This window comes from Suricata suricatta, chromosome 10, assembly GCF_006229205.1.
Source record: "Suricata suricatta isolate VVHF042 chromosome 10, meerkat_22Aug2017_6uvM2_HiC, whole genome shotgun sequence".
Lineage (NCBI taxonomy): Eukaryota > Metazoa > Chordata > Mammalia > Carnivora > Herpestidae > Suricata > Suricata suricatta.
In genome coordinates this window covers 92,981,125-93,000,513 of record NC_043709.1, presented here as the reverse complement: position 1 = coordinate 93,000,513, position 19,389 = coordinate 92,981,125, and the positions used below count along the sequence as shown (strand labels likewise).

Below are 19,389 nucleotides of genomic sequence, written 5' to 3'. Positions count from 1 at the left end.
TAATGTTGCAATTAACATAGGATTGTTATCAAACATCAAATTAGTGTTTTTTGTATTCTTTGTAGAATCAATTTCTATATTAATTGCACTTAACAGTGCAATTACTGGATCTATGGTAATTCTTTTTTCTCTCTCTCTTTTTAAAAATGTTTATTTATTTTGAGAGAGAGAGAAAGAGAGAGAGAATCCCAAGTAGACTATACACTGTCAGTGCAGAGCCTGACATGGAGCTCAATGCCACAAACCATGAAATGATGACCTGAGCTCAAATGAAGACTGAGCCACCCAGGCGCCCCTCATATGGTAATTTTATTCTTAATTTTTGGACGAAACTTCATACCGTTTTCTATAGTGGCTATACCAGTTTGCATTCCCACCAACAGTGCACAGCAGTTCCTTTTTTCCCACATTTTAACCTTGTTGTTTCCTGTATTTTTGATTTTAGCCTTTCTAACAGGTGTGACATATCTCATTGTAGTTTTGATTTGCACTTTCCTGATGATGAGTGACATTGAGCATCTTTTCATGTGTCTGTTGGCCATCTATATATATGTCTTCTTTGGAGAAATGTCTGTTAATGTCTTCTGCCCACTTTTTAATTGGATTATTTTTTGGTGTTGAATTGTATAAGTTCTTTATATATTTTGAATACTAACCCTTTACTGGATATGACATTTCCAAATATCATCTTCCATTTAGTAGGTTGCTTTTTAATTCTGTTGATTGTTTCCTTCACTGAGCAGAAGCTTTTTGTTTTAATGTAGTCCAAATAGTTTATTTTTGTTTTTGTTCCTCTTGCCTCAGGAGACATAGATAGAAAAGTGTTGTTATGGCTAATGTCAGAGAAATTGCTGCCTGTGCTCTCTGCTATGATTTTTATGGTTTCAGGTTTCACATTTAGGTGCTTAGTCCATTTTGAGTCAATTTTTGTGCATGGTGTAAGAAAGTGGACCAGTTTCATTGTTTTGCATGTAGCTGCCCAGTATTCCCAATCCCATGTGTTGAAGACACTGTCTTTTTCCTATTGCATGCTCTTTCCTCCTTTGTTGAAGATTAATATGATAATTGTGGTTTTACTTCTGGGTTCTCTATTCTGTTCTACTGATCTATACATCTATTTTTGTGCCAGTATCATGTTTTGGTTACTATTGCTTTGTAGAATATCTTGAAATCTGGGATTGTAATACCCCCAGTTTTGTTCTTCTTTTTCAAGACTGCTTTGGCTATTTGGGGTCTTTTGTGGTCCTATACAAATTATAGGATTATTTGTTCTAGTTCTGTGAAAAATGCTTTTGGTACTTTAAGAGAAATTGCATTAAATCTGTGGATTGCTCTGAGTAGTATGAACATTTTAACAATATTTGTTCTTCAAAAAATGCACAAAGGATTTTGGACAGATACTTCATGAAAGGAGATACACAGATGGAAAATAAACACATGAAAATATGATCAACATCATCAGTAATTATGGAATTGCAAATTCAAACCACAATAAAATAATACCACATGCTTATTAGAATGGCTAAAAACCCAAGCCCAACCAACCCAACTAAACCCAAACTAAAACAAAACAAAAACTGAAATGCTAAATGCTGATGAGGATGTGGAGCCACTGGAACTCCCACACATTGCTCGTAAGATACAAAATGGTACAGCCACTTTGGCAACCGTGTGGCGTGTTCTTACAAAGATAAACATTTACCATATGACCCAGTAATTCTAGGTATTTACCCAAGAGAAATGGCAACTTAAGTGCATGTGAAAAAAATTGTCCATGAGTATTTGTTGCAATTTTATTCACAATCATCAAATACTGGAAAACCCAAATGTCCACCAACAATTGAATGGATAAACAAACTGGTATGACCATACCATGAATACTACTTAGCAGTAAAAAGGGGTGAACTGCACATATAACACCATGGGTGAATCTCAAATGCATTTTGCTAAGTGAAAGAAGCCAGATCTGAGTGACTACAGACTGTATGATTCCATCTACATGGTATTCTCAGGAGGGCAAAAATAAATGGAGACCAGATCTGTGGTTGCCAGAGACTTGGGCTGAGATGTGTTGGTTATAAAGAGGCAGCACCAGGGGATTATTTGGGCTGATGTAACTCTTCTGTGTCTTAACGGTGGTAGTGGCATCACACTGTTGCTTTACTTCCAAGCCAAGAGAAGAGGACATATATATTTCCAATCTGGGGAGTTAAGAGGGAAGAATCTTTTGCTTTCTGACTAAATTGAAGTAATTGTATCTACTAGTTGAATTCTCTGCAAGGGCTCAGGTCAGAGCTCCAGCTGGAAATTTCAGGGTCAATGACAAGCCCAGATACCTAGAAAATTCTATCAGAGATAAGATGTGGAAGGCAGAATAACTGCTCCCCAAAGATGTCTACATCTTATTCCCTGGAACTTGTGAATGATACCTTAAGTAGCAGAAGGGCGTTTCCATATGTGACTAATGTTAGGCACCTGGAGACAGAGAGCATACCTGGGGTTACCTAGCTGGGCGCAATCTAATCAGGCGAATCTTGCAAAGCAGAAGTAGCTGTGGTCAGAGACATGCCTGTGGAAGATTGGTCATTCCTTCTTCATCCCTGTTTTGTTTTTCTCCATAGCACTTATTACCATATCGTAAGCAGAATGATGGATCCCCCAAAATGCACACACCCTCATTCCCAGAATCTGTGCATATATGTCACATGGCTAAAGGGGAGGGAAGGTTGCAGATGGAATTAAGTTTGCTAATTTGCTGACCTACAACTGGAGAGATTATTTGGGATTATCTGGGTAGATCCAATGTCACAAGGGTCCTGCAAGGTGGAAGAGGAGGGCAGAAGACATCAGAGTGACAGGATGAGAGAACTCAGCCTGCCTTTGCTGGCTTTGAAGGTGGAGGAAGGAGCCAAGGAACACAGAGCCTCTGGAAGCTGGAAGAGGCAAGGAAAAGGAGCCTTCCCTAGAGGCTCCAGAAAGGAATGCAGCGCTGTCAACACCTTCATTGCCGCTCATGAGACCCAGGTTAGACTTCTAGCCCGCAGTCTTGCAAGGTATTAAATTTGTGTCGTTTCAAGCCACAAGTTATGGTAATTTGTTATAGCAGCAGTGGAAATTAATACATAAGGAGAATGTATTATTGTTAAGTGTGAGGGGAAATATTAATATCAGCCAAGCTTCCTGGTTCTTCAACCCTCAACCCTAGGCAGGTAACACTTTGTCTACTTTCAGGATCAGTCTCATTGCCACTGGGATCAGTTCTGATCCTGGCAGTAAATATATGGGGTATTTGTTGAATCTAAGATTATTAAACTGCACTCCTGTTGCCTGTGCCAGGGTTTCCTGAAAACACTTGCCCAGCGCCTGCCCTCCTCCAGCCCAGGTGACTTGACCTCATTCTGAGCTGTTTCATGTCGTATCTGCCCCGGCCTCGAGATCCCTGTTCCTGATCTGCTTCTGCTCCACCAGATAGCACTACACACTTGAGCCTGCCTAGACCCCACACTTTCGTCACCCCCGATGTAACTTTTTCTTTCTTCTGCTTCTCGCCTGCTTGGAATTCTGTTTTATGCCTGGGTGACAGAGGGGAAAGTCACGTACTGCCAATACCTCCCTTCTTGTCTACGGGACGAATGAATGCCTTGTGTTCTCAGCTCACTCTACAGGGCTTGCTGAATTAAGCAGGGTGGCTGACAGTGGAGAGAATTAAAATGCTGATGGAAGACCAAAGTTCTCCACCTACCATAGGCTGAGGGGGGATCGTTGGAAGAAAATTTGAGGAGAAGGTTGAAGAAGCGGTAGAGATGGGTGAGCTATAAGCCTCGAAATTTCAAGGAAACAGAAACTGAACAAATATTTAAAAGGAAGGTTTCCTAGGGGCACCTGGCTGGTTCCATTGGTAGAGCATGTGATTCTTGATCTTGGGGTCATGAGTTCGAGCCCTACGTTGGATGTAGAGATTACTTAATAAAAATAAAATAGAATGGAAACAAACGTTTCCTATATGATATATAATGTAATATTGTCTTTGCCTCCCTAAGAAACACTCAGTAAATATTGGCTTTGTGGGAGCTTGGATGCGGTAAGTGCTGAGGTTGGCCCTAAGGCAAGGGCAGGATGATCCCAAGCAGCCCAAATAGTTTCAGATGGAAAGAACTGAGGAAAGGGAAAGAAGTGGTCTTCTCAGGGGCAGGCCTTTCAGCAGGAATTCTTCAGAACTCAGTGCTTAGTCTTCAGAAAAGTGGAAGGAAGGAAGGAGGGAAGGAGGAAGAAAGACGGTATCTCTCAGAGCAGTCCAACAAAGAGGGACACAAGAGGGCATTTACCTGCCAGCTCACTCCTGTCTCCATCTCCATTGGCCAGGGCTTACCCCCCGAACTCCCAGATGGTGTTGTCTGGCCACTCTGTGAGCACACAGAAATGGATTTCACACATTGCGGCATGGCCATTTCATTTAAGCCTGGAAGTGGGGAGTGACTCACATGGGTGGGGTGCAGACAAAATGAAAGAACAGAAGAGGCAGCGGAGGAAAATCCAAGAAGGCTAAAAACATTGGTCCCTGTAATGAGAAAAGCTTTTATTAAAATCTGGCTTCAGGGGTGCCTGGGTGGCTTGGTTATGCATCTAACTTTGGCTCAGGTTATGGTCTCATGGGTTAGTGAGTTCAAGTCCTGCATGGGGCTACACGCTGACAGTGCAGAGCCTGCTTGGGATTCTGGCTCACTCCTCTCTCTCTGCCCTCCTCCACCCACAATTGCTCTCTCTCTCTCAAAATAAATATAAACTTAACAGCTAATAAATGTATGAACTTACTTTTTTAAATGGTTGTTTATTTTTGAGAGAGAGTGAACGGGGAAGGAGCAGAGAAAGAGGGAGACAGAGGATCCAAAGCAGGCTCTGTGCGGATAAGCAGAGAGCCCAATGCGTTCCTGCAAGGCCTGACCTCAAGAACTGGGAGATCATCACCTCAGCCAAAGTTGGACGCTTAACTGACTGAGCCACCCAGGCACCCCAAATATAACTTTTTTCTTTCATAAAAACATATGAAAAACGACTGAGAAAACATTCTCTAATGCTAATTGACAATGCCCAGAAATCATCTTTAGAATTTCACATTATAGCCATAGGGCTACAGTGTAACAGATGGGAAGCTTCTAGCACTTTGGTTTTTCAAAGGTCATGCTGTTTAATTACTCAAGTAATATGTACAATATTTTTACTAGTATAAAAAAAATTCAAGCCAAACCACACTTCCAAGTGAAGGCAGTTGCATTTTCTCTGCGCTCTCTTAACCCATCCCTGAAGTGAAAAAGGCATGATTATTTGAGGGGCAGATTTGGGGAAGATAAAGTGGGCATGCTCAGCTCATCCACTTCCCTCCCTGGAATCCGGCCAGCATGAGGTCTGCTCTAGGGGCAGGCTGGCGCTTCCTCTCACAGCGAGGCAAGGCCACTCTGGATCTCGTCCGCAGCTTCACACTGGGAAGCTCTTGTGACTCTCAGCGCAGCTTTATCAGGAACTGATTGCTACATTGGCCTTCTTCTCCCACCCCTTTATCTCAGTTTGTTTTGAATTCAGAAAAGGAGGAAGGGGTGGTTTTTAGTGGGTTGTGCTTCAGTGTTGCAACGTGGGATACATTGACCAGAAAATTGGTGTAGAAGCAATAAGGTGCACACTTAGGGAGAAGCAAATGAATACCCATGGAGTGACTGAGGCTTCTGGAGTGCATGGGATTGGCCTTGACCCTGGGGTCTTGTTCTTTAGTGTGGGTGCAGGACATTTCGATCTTGGCAGTGTGTAGGCTCATACTGAGCCAGGTACGTTTTCATGGTGGTGCAGTGGGCTCTTAACAGCAGTGGCCTGGGAAAAAAGACCTTAGAAAAGCCACTTAGAGGCTGTGAGAGGACCTTGGCAAGGGCACAGAGGTCATGAGAGGGACTTATCAGGGGCCAGCAGGCTGAAGAGGTCTTAATAAGCTGTTATAGCTGAAGCAAGGGTTCAATTATAGGAGAAAGAAACAGTCTTTTCATATACTGTCTTTTAGATATTGAAGGAGTAGAAAAAATATTTGTTTTTTAAACCGTGGGGGCAGCTGGGTTCTCTTTGGACCATAGAACACTAATGAGAGATTAGTTTTCAATGTGCTAGTACTAGGTTTAGGTGGGTAATGTAAACAAACAGCCCTAATTTTAATTCCTCTTTTATGTTGTTTTGAACTATCTTCAAGGGCAAACATGGATGGACTAAGTTTGCATTTATGTGGCTCAAGAATCACTCCCTCTCCTTGTCCTCAAGGTTGCTAGAAACTGGATGTGTAAACATGAAACAGAAATCCTCCTGGGTGATGATTTTCTTGGCCCTAAGGAATTCCACAGAAAGAGGCGGTGGAAAAAGAGCCACTGCAGCAGAGGAATGAAAATGCTTACTGGTTATTTTGGGAGCTCTGTTACTGGGTGGAATTCACCTTCACTGCAGCACTGCAGTGTAGACAACTAACATTCAAAAGGGACATGGAAATTAAAAGGTTTCGAATTTCTGGATGGGAAAGAATAACTCCACAAATAAGATCTGATTGATGAAGACATTGCCACTGCCCCGTTTTAACTTTGCAAGGAGGCAAGAGCCCCTCAAAGGCCTTGCCAAACGTGGAACTTTCTGGATGTGATAAATGCAAGGTGCCATTGTGCAGAAATTAACCTGTAGCTAGTTGAGTTCTCCAAACTAGGTTTATTTATTTGTTTTTTTAAAGGTTTTACTTTCTTATTTTTGAGAGAAGAGACAGCCAGAGGCAGAGTGTGAACTGGGGAGGGGCAGAGAGAGAGAGGGAGACACAGAATCCGAACCACGCTCCAGGCTCTAAGCTGTCAGCACAGAGCCCAATGCAGGGCTCAATCCCATGAACTGTGAGATCACAACCTCAGTTGAAGTCAGGCTCTCAACTGAGTGAACCACCCAGGCGCCCCTCTCCTAAGTGGGTTTTAACTCACAGTCCACCGATTCTGGATTCTTGGTCTCAACCAACTGGCTTCTGGTGAGACTGTTAACTCTGCAACAGTGTTTTGGCGACCCAAAATACCATTGACAACCCGCAGTGCTGATTCTGGGAATGTATTTTGCTTGGTGATTTGCTTGAAAAACTGGATTGTTTTCTGCCTCTTGTGACCATTTGCATGTTCTGTAAATCTATAGATTCTAGGAAAAAGCATGTTACAGACTTGCTGGGGTAACTTTTGTTTTCTAATTTGGATGCCCTGTAGGGGCTGCCCCCACTCCAGTGAGATCCAGCTTAAAATGTAGTTGCTAAAGATCCCTGCCTCTACCCAGACATCGAAATCCCCTCCAGCGGAGACTGAACAGCTTGAATAAAAAGTTGGGGGAGATGAATTTTGGGCTTTAATTTTTTTGAATTTTAATCCACAAAAACAAGACAATTCTGTTTTGAACCTTACTTTTTTGAACTGTAGTGTGTCATAATTTTTATTTCCTTCCTTGGACCTTAATTTCTCTCTAGACATTTGATAAAGGGAAGATGTTTATGTTAAAAACTCTTTCCTCTCAACATTATTAGCATTTTGTTATTGAGGTTATGTTGTGCACATTATAATTAGAATAGGGTAGTTTTGTTGTTTTTAAAAAAATGTTTATTTATTGAGAGAGAGAGAGAGAGAGAGAATGAGCATGAGCAGGGGAGGGGTAGAGAGAGGGAGAGAATCCCAAGCAGGCTTTGTCCACAGGGCTCAGTTCTGTGAACGATGAGACCATGACCTGAGCTAAAACCGAGAGTCAGGAGCTCAACCAACCCAGCCACCAGGTTGGTGGCATTTAACCTCAATCCTGGGGTGTCTGGGTGGCTCAGTTGGTTAAGCATCTGACTTCTTGGTTTCCAGCATTTAGTGGCTGCCTGTGCTTCTTGGCTGTGTCTTCTTCCTCCATCACCAAAGCTTGTCATTCCCATCTCTGTTTTTGCCATCACATCACCTTCCTCTTTGACTCTTCTCCTGTGTCCCCCTTTAAGGACCCTTGTGGTCACATCAGGCCACCCATATAATCCAAGATAACCTCCTCATGTCAGGATCTTAATCATACCTGGAAAGTCTTGTTACCACATAAGATAATATATTCGCAGGTTCTGGGGATTAGAACATGGATATGTTTGGAGAATCACTCAATCTATGACAGAAAGTACTATCAAAAGTCGGTTAAGAATTATCCTCCCACTAATATTCCCTTGATTTTTGTTCTCTTAAACCACTGGTTTCAGCCATTAAACTATGTCAACAGAGGTGTGTCTGACATCCCCATAGAGGACTTCGGCAGCTTATCAGAACAGTCCTGCCTGACAGGACCAAAAAAAAAAAAAAGATTCATTTGCAGACCCCAGCCCTTCCAGCACCTTGACTTTACCTCTGAAAAATGAAATGGATTTTGGACCTCTGACCGCCAGAACTACTAGGGAAGAAAGATGCGTTGTTTTAAGCAACAATGTGGTGATTTGTTACAGTGGCAACAGGAGATGAATACATCTTCCATCTTCAAGGGAACCCAGCTTAGTGGGTCTCCTGTGTTCTTGGAGAGGGTGATGTAATTTGATTGGTCAATTTGGGAGTAATACATTGAGCATTGGCTTGATTTCATCCTTCTTCCTCTGTGGAAGCCAGACAGCCCGAGAAAGCACCAGTTCTACTTTTTGCAGGTCAAGGTCACCTAGGTGCTGGAACCTGCCCCGCTTAGGGTTGCTGGATTAGCTTGGTTCAGTCGGTATGATACCATGTGGTTCTGTGTAAGTATGCTCATTTGCCTTTTATGCTAAGCTAAAATCTCCAGTGGCTTTTTAAAAGAAAATTTATGCATTTTTGAGGGAGATGCAGAGAAAGAGGGAGACCGAATCCAAAGGAGGCTCCAGGCTCTGAGCCGTCAGCACAGAGCTTGACATGGGGCTTGAACCCACTAACTGCGAGATCATGACCTGAGCCAAAGTTGGACCCTTAACTGACTGAACCACCCAGGTGCCCCTTCAGTGGCTTTTATCAGAAAAGATGATATTTTGGTTCCCATGGACCCCCTTTTTTGGTCTTATTTCTCTCTTTATGTATAACTCAAGCATGGTAAAGAGGTGAACGTGAAGATAATAGATTGAACAAAAATGACACAGCCTTTTCTTCCAGTTCCAAATTTCTATAAGGAATGGAAAAGATAGATGAAGAAAATAACAGCTGCATGGGAAACAAGAGGGGAAGATTCCAGAGACCAGAAATTGTGACAAATGCCTGCATGACACAGGCCCAGGTGAAGAAGATCCATCGTAGCCAAAAGTTGAACTTTGTTTTTTTGCTTGTTTTTTGTTTTTGTTTTTTTTGTTTTGTTTGTTTGTTTGTTTGCTGTTGCACAGACACCACAAATGCTCATTGACCCCAAACTGGTAGATGTTAACAGCAGGAAAAAGTTCAAAGTTCAAATAAATTGGGGCACCTGGGTGGCTTAGTTGGTTAAGCGGCCGACTTCAGCTCAGGTCATGATCTCATGGTTTGAGGATTTGAGCCCCGCTCAGAGCCAGGAGCCTGCTTCTGATTCTGTATCTGCCTCTCTCTTCAACCCTCTCCTGCTTGTGCTGTCTCTCTTTGTCTCTCAACATAAATAAATTAAAAAAAATAAGTAAACATTAAAAATTTTAAAATAAATCATTCAAAGAGGCCTTGCTTCCTCAGATTGAAAGGACCTACAAACAATATGAAATTTATCAGTAGAAGAGACCAGGAAAAAAGCCTTAAAATCTTCCAGACAAAACAAACAGAATGCCTACAAGGGAGGGAAAATCAAGCCCACCATCAGATTTCTCATCAAGAACACTGCATTAGGGGCGCCTGGGTGTCTCAGTCAGTTAAGCGTCCTGCTTCGGCTCAGGTCATGATCTCATGGTTGGTGGGTTTGAGCCCCACGTCAGTCTCTGTGTTGACTGCTAGCCTGGAGCCTGCTTTGGAGTCTGTCTGTCTGTCTGTCTCTCCGACCCTACTCTGCTTACACTGCCTCTTTCTGTCTCTCAAAAATAAATACAAAACAAAAAAAATTAAAAAAAAACTCACAGCATTAAAAATTATGGGTGCAATGATAGCTTCATAATTAAAAAATTTTTTTAATGTTTTTATTTATTTTTTAGAGAGAGAGAGAGAGAGACAGCGTGAGAAGGGGAGGGTCAGAGAGAGAAGGAGTCACAGGATCTTAAGATAGGCTCCAGGCTCTGAGCTAGCTGTCAGCGCAGAGCCCGATGTGGGGCTCGAACCCACAAACCATGAGATCATGACCTGAGCCGAAGTCGGATGCTTAACCGACTGAGCCACCCAGGCTCCTCGATATCTACATAATTTTAAGAGATGCTGACTTTTTAGAGCATTTTGACCACTTTTAATTGGACACAGTGGCATCAAGTATATTCACATTGTTGTATAACCATGGAATCTATCCATCTCCAGACCTCCTCATCATCCCCTACTGAAACTCGATGCTCAGTAAACACATAACAAATGCACAATAACCTAAGGCCTAGGATTCCACCTTGGTGGCTCAGTCATTTAAGCATCCAACTTTTGCTCAGGGCATGATCTCATGGTTCATGAGTTCAAGACCTAAGTCAGGCTCTCTGCTGTCAGCATGGAATCCACTTTGGATCCTCTTTCCCTCTCTCTGCCCCTCTCCCACTCATGCGCTCTTTCTCTCTCAAAAATAATAAATAAACATTAAAAAAAAAGAAAGACACATCAATAGGAAAATAAGTAGTTAACTCAGATTCTATTAATAAAAAGATGTGGTACAAACAAATCTGATTATATTATAATGAAGCTGGAGCTTCACCTTCAGAGTAGGGATGACTGTCACAAATGTAATGTTGAATGAAAAACTAAATTGGCAAGTACACCCAGTAAGATATTGTTTATATAAAGTTTAAAACAAACAAGAGAATACTATGTGTTGATTCAGGATACATCTGTAGTAGTTAAAACCTAACAAAATGCATGGGGTGATTAGCACCAAATGATGGATAGTGTTTGCCACTAGAAGGAAAGGAGGAGGATGTGATCATTGAGAGAAAAACAGATCCAAAGAAGTAACTAGAGAAACTGAATCAGACAATTAAAATCTTATCTTAAATGTTTGTTTATTTTTGAAAGAGAGACAGAGCACAGCAGGGAAGGGCAGAAAGAGAGGGAGACACAGAATCTGAAGCAGGCTCCAGGCTCTGAGCTATTGGCATAGAGCCCAATGCAGGGCTTGAAGCCATGAACCACAAGACCATGACCTGAGCTGAAGTCAGATGCTCAACCAACTGAGTCACCCAGGTGTCCCCAGACATTAAAATCTTAAGCATATGCAAATATATATATCCCATGTATATTGGATACACACACACACACACACACACACACACACACACACACACACATAAAGCAGAGAAATAGCATTTTCTTCAAAAACACATAAAACATGGACAAACATTGAGCATGTCGTTGGCCAGTTTCCCAATCTGTATACCATGGGTCCCATGGGCCAGAGGTTTGGGGATTGTAGCCTGACTCCCACCAGCATCCTAGTCTGGGGCTTCAAATTCCTTTTACCCTAATGAGATGCACAAATATCATTTTCTATATGTACCACAAGACCACAAAAGTTTGGGAAGCAGATACTTGACCATGAAGAAAAGCTTAACAAATTTCAAGTCACATGCAGTGATTACAATGTAATAAAATTAGAAACAGGATAGAAAGCACCATTCTCAAATCTATATACTTAAAAATTAAGAATAAAAAGACATGTAAATAACTCTTGGATTAAAGACAAGTCAAAATAGAAGATACAAATTATTTAGAGTAGAACAAAAAAAACATTACATATTAAGGCTCATGGAATGGGACCAAACAAAGAAATCTATCGTATGTCTGTATGTATGTATTTCAAGTAATCTCTATACCCAACACAATGTGGGGCTTGAACTCACAAGCCCAAGACAGACCTGCCCACTTTTCTAACTGAGCCATCCAGGAGCCCCAGAAATCTGTAGTTTTAAATACACTCTTTTGGAAAACAAGAAAGACAGAAAATAAGTGCCTAGGCTTTTAACCCAAGAAGCTAGAAAAGTAACAAACCCCAAAAAAGTAAAAGGAAAGAAATAATAAGGATTAAATGGGAAACTAGGGAACATACATCTTACATTTTTATTTATTTAAAAAATTTTTTTGACATTTTTATTTATTATTGAGAGACAGAGCATGAGCATGGGAAGGGCAGAGAAAGGGGGAGACACAGAATCTGAAGGAGGCTCCAGGCTCTGAGCTGTCAGCACAGAGCCTGACATGGGACTCGAACTCATGAGCTGTGAGATCATGCCCTGAGCCAGAGGTGGATGTTCAACTGACTGAGCCACCCAGGTGCTCCAACATCTTACATTTTAAAAAAGATTTTAGTTTATTTTATTTAAAGTTTGTGTATATATTTGGGAAGGGGGCAGATAGGGAGAGGGAGAGAGAGGATTTCAAGCAGGTACCACTCTGTCAGTGCAGAGCCCTTTGTGGGTCCTGATCCCATGACTGTGAAATCATGACCTGAGCTGAAGTCAAGAGTCAGAGGCTTAACCGACTGAGCCACCCAGGTGCCCCTAAGATTTTATTTTTAAGTAATTTCTACGCCCAATGTGGGACTTGAGCTTACAAGCCTGAGATCAAGAGTCTCAAGCTCCGTGGACTGAGCCAGTCTTACCTTACATTTTTATTTGCTAAATTAGGCAACCCTAAAATTAATGAAAATAGAAAATAAAAATAGGTTTATTTTGCGGAAAAAGGCAATTAGAGAAACTTATAGAAAGTTTAATTTTAGGGGCGCCTGGGTGGCTCAGTCAGTTGAGCATCCGACTTCGCCTCAGGTCATGATCTCATGGTTCATGGGTTTGAGCCCCGCATCGGACTCTGTGCTGACAGCTAGCTCAGAGCCTGGAAGCTGTCTTCAGATTCTGTATCTCCCTCTCTCTTTGACCCTCCCCTGCTCATGCTTTCTCTCCCTCTCTCAAAAAAAATTTTTTTTAATTAAAAAAAACGAAAGAAAGTTTAATTTAAAAAAAGGAAGATAAACTTAACATTAGGATAGAAAGACATACTACAGATATACAGGAGATCTTGAGTTATTAGAGAATACAGTGTATAATTTATTGCAATGTATTTGATGAAATGGACAATTATTGAAGATAACCTAAATGTCAAATATGGGATCCACAATAAGGAAAAAACCCAAATATACCAATAGCCACAAAAGAAATTGAAATGGTTATTAAAGAAATACCTACCGAAAACAGACATGGTCCAAACGTGGTCTGTGTTCCACAGTAGATGCTTCCAAGCAGTCAAAGGACATAATTCCCATCCTACCCAAGCCTCTCTGGAGCAGAGTCAAATGGAAAGCTACGTGATTTGTTTTATAATCCTGACTTAACTCTGATACCAGTGAGGAGAAGGACAACACAAGAGAAGGAACAGGCCCGACCCCTCACAGAACACAAAACAGTCAGTCAGTCATTCAATAAACAAGTCTAGTTTAGGTGTATTTTGAAAGAATAATGCATCATGAGTAATTTAAGTTTATCTTAGAATGCAAGAATAATCTAAATGAAAATTTTAGCTAGTTTACTACATTAATAGATTCATTTAACAAATGTTTATTGAGCTCCTGACACATACCAGGCACTGTACTGGGAACTGAGAAAACAGCAGTAAACCAAAACTTAAAAAAAAATGCTTAAGTCAACTTTACCCAAAACCCTATCATAACTCTGTAAATTTTTCATCTGAGTAAAAGTACAGTCACTTGGGGCAGCTGAGTGGCTGGGACTGTTAGGCATCCAACTTCGGTGCAGGTCATGATCTCACGGTTCTTGAGCGCAAGTCCCGCCACAGGCTCTAGGTCGGAGCCTGGAGCCGGGAGCCTGCTTCGGATTCTGTCTCCCTCTCTCTCTGCCCCTCCTTGACTTTCATGCACGCACACATGCTCTCTCGCTCTCTCTCTCTCAAAAGTAAATAGACATTAAAAATTAAAAAAAAATACAACCACTTACGTAATAGCAGTTTCCTAAACTAAAAATGAGGTACAATTCAGAATTAATTTTGAAAAGAGATTTAAAAATTTTTTAATTTAATTTTTTAATTTTTAATTTTTAAAAAATTTTTACATTTATTTATTTTTGAGAGATAGAGAGAGACTGAGCACACGTGGGGGAGGGCCAAAGAGAGAGGGAGAGACAGAATCCGAAGCAGGCTCCAGGCTCCAAGCTGTCAGCCCAGAGCCCTACATGGGGCTCAAACTCACAAACTGAGATCATGACCTGAGCCAAAGTCAGATGCTTAACTGACTGAGCCACCCAGGCGCCCCTATTTTATTTTTTTTAAGATTTTTTTTTAAAAGTCTAGTTCAGTAGTAGATTTGACTGAAAGCTGAATCAACACTGAAGAGAACTCACCACTTCAGGATAGAGGGATGGTGGATTGAAATGATACACGAGAGAACAAAAGGAGGCAAACATTTTTGTGAATAGGCATTTTTCATTGCTTCTGAAGGATGTGGTAGTAGAGAGAGAAACTCCTTCGGTGGAAAGGGGCTGGGGGGTGGTCTATACATGCTTTTTGGAGAAGCAGGAGGAAGAAGCGATCCCTTTGGACACACTGGCAACACAGGACTGTGAGTTAGAGAATGAGGCATGTGATAGTTAAAATTTTTTTAAGTTTGTTTATTTTGAGAGAGAAGGCATGCAAGCAGAGGAGGGGCAGAGAGAGAGACAGGGAGAGAGAGAATCTTAAGCAGGCTCCATGCTGTGGGTCTTGATCCCACAAACCATGAGTGGGATGCCTAACTGACTGAGTCACCCAGGTGCCTCTGTAGTTAATTTTATTTGTCATTCTGGCTAGGCTGCGGTGCCCAGTTGTTTAAACACCAGTCTAGATGTTGCTATCAAGGTCATTTTTAAGATATGATTTGCATTTAAATCAATAGAGTTAAGCAGATTAGTTTCCATAATGTGGGCGAGCCTCATCCAATCAGTTGAAGGCCTTCAAAGCAAAGACAGGTTTTCCCAAGAAGCAAATCCACCTCCAGATTGCACTGTCTATCCCCACCTGACTTTCCAGCCTGCCGATTTCACATTCAAAATTGCAACATCAACTCTTCCCTGAATTTCTACCCTGCCAGCCTGCTCCACAAAGTTCAGGCTTGTCTGGCCCACAATAGTGTGAGCCAATTCTTTACAATAAATCTTTCTCCTTCTGTATATATCCTATTGGTTCTGTTTCTCTGGAGAATCCGATTACAAGGCAGAGGAGCAAAGTCTGAGAGCAAAGGAGAATCTGAATGGAAAGGCGTAAAAAGCTATGCTCTCAGATGAAGCTGACCCTGTGGTGAAGAACTGTACTGGAGAATACTTAGTGCCGGTGGAAAAGTCTGAGTGATTGCAGGGAGTTTGATTTCTGTTCTGGTATTTTTATCCCCCTTGTAATGCCAGCAATCAATTTTCCAGATTTCTCTTTTTTGGTTCTTTTTCCATCAAATCTGCTTCACCACCACAGAATGCAGAGCTGGACCCGTGAGGCTTTCCATCAGTAGTCTCCAGACTTGGTGGCCCCCCACCCCCGGGGCTCTTTACGTAGGCTGGCATCTTGTAAGGATAGCTCCACGCTGTCTTAATTTCTTAATATGGCTAATCTCTTGAAGAATTTTACATTTTCCTCCACTTAGTTCATTAAGTAGTATAGCAAGCTTCCCCTCCTTCCTCTACATCTGCTTTCTATTCCTTTTTTTTTTTTTTTTTTTTTTGTGCTCTTAAAAAATTGTAGGGGTGCCTGGGTGGCTCAGTTGATTAAGCGTCTGACTCTCAATTTCAGCTCAGGTCATAATCTCACAGTTTTGTCGGTTTGGGCCCTACGTCCAGCTCTGTGCTGACAGTGTGGATGGAACCCGCTCGGGATTCTCTTTCTCTTCCTCTCTCTCTGCCCCTGCCCTGCTCATGCTGTCTCTGTCTCTCTCAAAATAAATAAATAAACTGAAAAAAAGAAGAAGAAATAGAACTGTCAGCTATCCCAGAAACTGTTTTATGTGTCCCATCCCCATCTCAACCCCTCTCTTCCCCATTCTTTTGATTTTTTTGAATTACTTTACTGAGATATAATTCACATACCATACCATTTGCCTATTTATATATTTATTTTAACATTTATTTATTTTTGAAGGAGAGAGAGAGAAAGAACAGGGGAGGGGCAGAGAGAGAGGCAGACACAGACTCTGAAGCAGGCTCCAGGCTCTGAGCTGTCATTACAGAGCCCGATGTGGGGCTTGAACTCACAAACAGCAAGATCATGGCCTGAGCCGAAGTTGGCCACTTAAACCGACTAAGCCACCCAGGCGCCCCATAGTTCACCTATTTAAAGGGTGTGATTAAATGGTTTTTAGTATATTCATAGTCATGCAACCATCTCCTGACTTTCATAGCACTTCCTTGTACCTAGTACATATAGGAAAGGCAGGGTAAATGTTTGTTCTATCCCTTATTTATCAGTTTTTGAGATATTTAATTAATTTTCTTCCATCCTTCAAATATGAGCAGTTAGTTGGGAGGTTTTTGTTTTTGGATTTTAAAAAATGTTTATTTAGCGAGAGAGAAGGAGAGAACACCAGCAGGGGAGGGGCAGAGTCAGAAAGGGAGAGAGAGAATCCCATGCAGACCCCAGTGCAGAGCAGGACGTGGGGCTCGATCTCACAAACCGTGAAATCATGACCTGAGCTGAAGTCAAGAATAGGATTGTAACCCTGAGCCTCCCAGGTACCCCAGGTTGTTGGGTTTTTTTAAACCATTATATATACTCATAGTTTTAAATATATTTGATGAATTTCAATCCATTGAAAATTATTAGGGGGGCCCAAATTGTCTTATTTTGACCAACGTTTCCTCCTATGTCCCTTTGACACAACTCTAGTTGTCTTTGGTAGTTTTCTTGCTATCTGGTACCATCAGCTGCTATAAAGCATGTCAGACTTTGGGAATTTTATTTTTTATTTTGAGAGAGAGAGAGAGCAAGAGAGCCAGGGAGGAGCAGAGAGAGAGAGAGAGAGAGAGAATCCCAAGCAGGGTTTTGTCAGTATGGAGCCCGATATGGGGCTTGAACCTACAAACCATGAGGTCATGACCTGAGCTGAAATCAAGGGTCTGAGTCACACACAGCTGACTGAGCCACCCACATGCCCTGAGACTTTGGTAATTTAAACAATGTGATGTTCATGTAGGAATAAGCAAATGAGTTCATAAAAATGTGGGGACTTAGTAAGTCATAAGGTTATATAGTGAAAGTCTTTTTTTTTTTTTTCTGCCAGCGTTTACTGCATTTTATACTAGGAACAGTTTCCCAGAGTTTATTTTGGCTATCACTCCTCATTCATTCAGCCTTACTGAAGTGTGTTCAGAGGGATTGACCGCATCTCCAGCTCTAGTTGATACCTTGATTGACTTAAGCCAATCAGCCTATAAATTGCCTTCTTCACAGTGGCTGTTCTAGAGATGGGCATGACCAGGGTGCATGAAAGGCAAGAAGATATTCATTCATGGGGTCTTCTGGAGAGATGTTGGGATAATTTGCCTTCTTTTTGGAAGGAGATATTGAATGTCTACATTCATACATATTAAGTGAAGTGATATTAAAGACCTAGACGCGTCTATTAGAAGACACAGAAAGGTAAAAAGCCATACTGATAGACTGATAATTTGGTTACATGATGTCAGGACTACAGACCACCATGAAAAAAATTCAAAGACAGACAACAGAATGAAAGTAAACTTTGCCTACATAGAAAACAAGAATCAGTACCCATACCATTGTAAACTTTCTGCATGGGAATAAGAAAAAAGGCAAACCAGTAGAAATATGGGCAAAGGCTGTGAGCATATAATCCACACAGGAGGATACAGAAAGGGGAAAAAACCCCAAACATACAAAAAGTGCTCAGTTTCACTATAATCAAGAAGGTACATTTTAAAACTGCAGCACAGGGTTCCATAGCATGGATGTACCCCAGTGTAATTAACCATTTCCCTACATGGTGGAAATTTAGATTATTTTTAATTTATTACATACAGTGTTCAATAAACATCTGTCTTGCCTCCTTGAATCTATTTCTGCTTTTGAGAAATTAAACCTTGTAAACTTAAACTTTAGAACATGATAGTAGACATCTTGGTGTCTGGGCCCCAAGCAGAAGTTGTGTATAATGTAAATGTCCTCTGAAACTTACCATCAGAATGTTCTTTGGATTAGATTCTTAATCATGTGCTTAATCTAATACACTTAGGGGACCACTGGAACTTTTTCTGGTCAGATTAGTTCAAACAGTCAGAAATTGTTCTCTTTCCTTGAAATAAAGCTGATTGAAGGATTACATTGTCTGAATAGCTGTAGGACTCAGAAACTCCCTTATAAAGACTTATTTTCTTATTGGGTTTAAAAATATCCATGATTGCTTTTGGATGAATGGTCTAAACATGCATGTTTTACGAGGGCCTTTTTTATTTACCATAGCTATCGTTATTTGTTGCTCATTGTATGTAAGGATATTACAGGAGAGGAAATTGTTGACTCTCTGCCCAGGAGGGAGAAAGAATATTTACCAAATTCAAAATATGTATGCTTTTGTTTCAGCCAATTCTGCTTTTTGGAGTCTCTTCTACAGAAATACTCACCGAGAATAGACACAAACATACTCATGGCCACATACAAGAACCGACCATTGTTTGTAACAAACAATTCAACTGAAAACATGATAAACGCTCATCAATACAGGAATGGATAAATAAATCACCACCTGCCCATAAACTGAGCAATGGCTACATGTATCACCTTGGAAAAATGTCTGTATACAAGAAGTTCCTGGCAGGAAAAAGAACTCACCCCAGATGGTCAAATGAAGAGATTTTAAGGAAGGTTTACTTATGGAGGTTGGGTAGTGTTAGGCCAACAAAGAAGAGATGGAGAAATGCCTACAGATTAGCAATAGTGGAAATCTATCATCATCTCTGGGGTTTAAAGTATGAAGGAGAGGACATAACAGGAGCCCAGTGAAATTTGGAACCACAGAGCCAGGGCCACAAGTGGAACTCAATTAAAGAGGGATACATCAGCTGCAAAAGACAAGGCAGAAGCAGGTAAACGCAGGGAAGGAACATTGCTTTCTTTTTTCCTATGCTCTGACTTCTTGCTGGTGCCTTCCATTGGCTCCCATTCCCTACTAGAAGCATCCGGCAAGGGAGCCTGAGTGAAACCGTCCACAGGGGTCAGCCAGCTGGGACACAGAGCAGGGCAGAGAGAAAGGCTAAAAAATGAC

At 41.4% G+C, this 19,389-nt stretch overlaps 1 long non-coding RNA gene across 1 annotated transcript in view; it reads left to right on the top strand.

Annotated features, from left to right (window-relative positions):
• LOC115305007 overlaps positions 1-18,869 on the top strand; it is a 39,656-nt gene extending 20,787 nt beyond the window's left edge. The window contains exons 2-3 of the long non-coding RNA XR_003914720.1: positions 9,165-9,285; positions 18,708-18,869. This is a non-coding gene — a long non-coding RNA (uncharacterized LOC115305007). The remainder of the gene's footprint in view (positions 1-9,164; positions 9,286-18,707) is intronic.
• Positions 18,870-19,389: the final 520 nt, after the last annotated feature.